Here is a 3545-nt window from a genome sequence, read left to right on the forward strand (position 1 = left end):
TGAGACTGAGTCTCGCTTTGGTGCCCAGGTTGGAGTGCAGTGGCACGATCTCGGCTCACTGCAAGCTCCGCCTCCCGGGTTCACGCCATTCTCCTGCCTCAGCCTCCTGAGTAGCTGGGACTACAGGTGCCTGCCACCACGCCCGGCTAATTTTTTGTATTTTTTAGTAGAGACGGTGTTTCACCATGTTAGCCAGGATGGTCTCGATCTCCTGACCTCATGATCCACCCGCCTCGGCCTCCCAAAGTGCTGGGATTACAGGCGTGAGCCACTGTGCCTGGCCCCATCCTCAATTTTCTAATAGACATAATTTAAATGGTAAAAAGAAAGAAGTGGAATTCGTTTTAATAATGTATTTTATTTAATCCAGTATATCAAAAAATGCTATCATTTCAAGCTGCAATCAATATGAAAATTTTCGGTGAGACATTTTACTATGCCTTTGTTATCATGAGTGTATTTTACACTCACAGCACATCTCAGTGTGGACCTGTCATGTGCTCAGAGCTCCACAGCCACTGGAGCCAACAGCCACTGCATGACTGTGTAGTTCTACAGCCTTCTGTCCATCCCTGGTGCTCTGGGGTCCCCACAGTGGTCCTCACTGGCATTTAAACTCTGTGCTTGTGCTTGTGCTGTGTCCCTCCAGAATCTTTCCAGAATCATTTCTCCTATGCCGTCATTGCTAAAGTCCCCCTCTGGGACCAGAGGTCCTCCTGGTGAGGCCACGGCTTCTGAATGCCATGGGCATTTGGGGTTCCCACACACCTTGTCACACCTAAAGCCACAAGAGTCCTGGTGCTCAAGTGCTCGAGTGCAGAAGAGGGACTTAAGGACTGCAGCCTGCCAACCTTCCCAGCAGGTGTCGGTCACACCGGGTCATGTCACTGCCGAGGATTGCTCAGGTCCCCAGGGCATGGCCTGAGATTCTTGGAATCCTGCAGGATTTCTTAGGGTTTCAACATTTCCTGCTAAAGAACCAACAATTCCTGGAAGGGGCGACGCTTCAGCCTTTACTGAGCAACGTGCAAAAAGAAAACTGGTGGGCCGGGTGCAGTGGCACATGCCTGTAATCCCAGCACTTTGGGAGGCCAAGGCGGGAGGACTGCTTGAGCCCTTAGAGTATGAGACCAGCGTGGGCAATATAGTGAGACCCTGTCTCTATAAAAATAAATAAATAAGAAGACTGGCTTACAGCCAGCAGAGACGAGACCTTGCGTCAGTGGGCCTCAGGCGTGGGGAACTGGGCTCAGGCAGGGAAAGGGATTGGAGAGACAGAGGGTGAGGAGAGAGGAATAAAGGGCACACCTTGTCTCTTTCCTATGCCGCTGAAGACATCAAGGACTCTCTCTCTCTCTCCTCATGCCCCTCCTTCCCTTCATCCCCCTCTCCCACCAATGTCTCTCTCCTCCAGGTTCCCAGGAGGTTTAAGGAGAATATAATCCCTTTACGTCCGCTTAGGAGGCAAAAGATTCCTCCCTCGTATTTGTCATCTTAAAACAACAGCCAAGAGCATGCCCCCTATGCATTTGTCAAATAGCATCTGCCATCAGCTGGACACTTCCACACCCTTCTACAAGAATGACCTCATTGACTCCCCATAACAACCCTAAAGAAGACATTGTTTCTGTCCCTATTTTACAGATGAGGAAACTGAGGCCCAGGGATGGTCAGGGGGTAGGCCGGTTGTGTCCCTGGGGGCGGTTCCAAACTTCATGCTCTCACCGTGAGTGGCAGCTTCCTGTCTCTGTGGAGTGCCTGCACAATTGGAGGCAGAGTCAGACATGTTTGGGCGTTTTGCCATGAAATGGTTTACTCTGAAATAAAGAAAGCCTGTGGGTGTTGGACTGAATTTTGCAGAGTGGATTTAAATCCAGACTTTCGCAGAGTGGATTTAAACCAGAGATTGAGAGCAAGTTCTTAGTTCTAAATGCTCCCACCAGCTTCCATCCTGACCAGAAATGAAAGCCTGGTGCTGAGACCGGCCCCCAGCCCCCTGCCGTAATCACCCTGAGTCTAGTTCCCTTCACTCACCCTCACCCCGCCAGGACCCCCAGGGAAAGTCAGCCAAAGGCAGGAGAACATATCTAACCTCTGTCTAGTAAGACCTTCAAATGTGAAACTCCCGCTTAATTATGTTGCCATTACATTTTAGTCCATCCTGTTTTTCAACTGTGAACACATTTTACTTTTTCCTTCCTGCCTTATTCAACTTTCCTGCTTTCAGGGTTTGAATTTCAAACCTGTGCATGTTTCTTGCTAGGTGCTAGCAAGCTCATAATTAATGAGATCTAAGGAATTTGGACTCCACTAATTTGCATTACGGGATGGTTTTGACAGAAGCTGGCAATATCGAACCTTTGCTGCACGAAGAAAAGGCTTGCTAATCATTTTAATGGCGTAAACATGGCAGGTCATGGAGCCATGTGATTGTTTACATACATGTAAACAGTTCGTGCTGTCTTCTACTTGCTCTTTTGAACACAGTATCTGCTCTTCGGTTTTCAGGACTCTCAGTGCAGCTACCTCATCCTTGGGTAACTTGAGTGTCCTTTTGCTTTTTGCTTCGTTGTTACATTTGCATTTGACCTGTTATTGTGTCCCAGAAAGCATCTTGCAGGCCACACCGACCTGAAAATGGGTAAATATGTTCTGTTTTCGTCTCTTAAAACCCTACGCGTCTGGCATTTCAGTAGCTGCGCAATGTTAGATCCTTTATGTAACAACCAACCCTAGGTGGAGAGACTGCTAAAACAGGAAAAAGGTTTTCTGAATCAACCAGCAAAACCTTGCTGCGAATTTCCTAAAGATGGCACAGACAGGATAAATACATACTCCTAACTTGGAAACAGGGACATTTGAGGCAAAGCCTCCAGCACTAGGAATACATATTCCAGTTAGAGAAAAAGAACTGGTAATTGCCAATCTGTACATGAGCTGTGAGGGGAGTCCCCATGCAATGACACTGCAATCACCTTTGAACTAATTGGCAGGAAATAAATAAATACAGGAATGTGGCTTTTGAGTTTTAGTATAATGTTTCAATAATCATCTACGAATAATTAGCTGATTCAGGACAAGTGTTTTCTTTTTTTTTTTTTTTTTTTTTTTTTGAGAAGGAGTCTCGCTCTTTCACCCACGCTGGAGTGCAGTGGCGCGATCTCGGCTCACTGCAGGCTCCGCCCCCCGGGGTTCACGCCATTCTCCTGCCTCAGCCTCCCGCGTAGCTGGGACTACAGGCGCCCGCCACCTCGCCCGGCTAATTTTTTGTATTTTTAGTAGAGACGGGGTTTCACCGTGTTAGCCAGGATGGTCTCCATCTCCTGACCTCGTGATCCGCCCACTTCGGCCTCCCAAAGTGCTGGGATTACAGGCGTGAGCCACCACGCCCGGCCTAGGACAAGTGTTTTCAAAAGTGTATTAAAACACAGCTCTGATCGGGCCGGGCACGGTGGCTCATGCCTGTAATCCCAGCACTTTGGGAGGCCGAAGCGGGCAGATCACGAGGTCAGGAGATCGAGACCATCCTGGCTAACACGGTGAAA

Source organism: Hylobates moloch, unplaced genomic scaffold (assembly GCF_009828535.3).
Source record: "Hylobates moloch isolate HMO894 unplaced genomic scaffold, HMol_V3 SCAFFOLD_7, whole genome shotgun sequence".
Lineage (NCBI taxonomy): Eukaryota > Metazoa > Chordata > Mammalia > Primates > Hylobatidae > Hylobates > Hylobates moloch.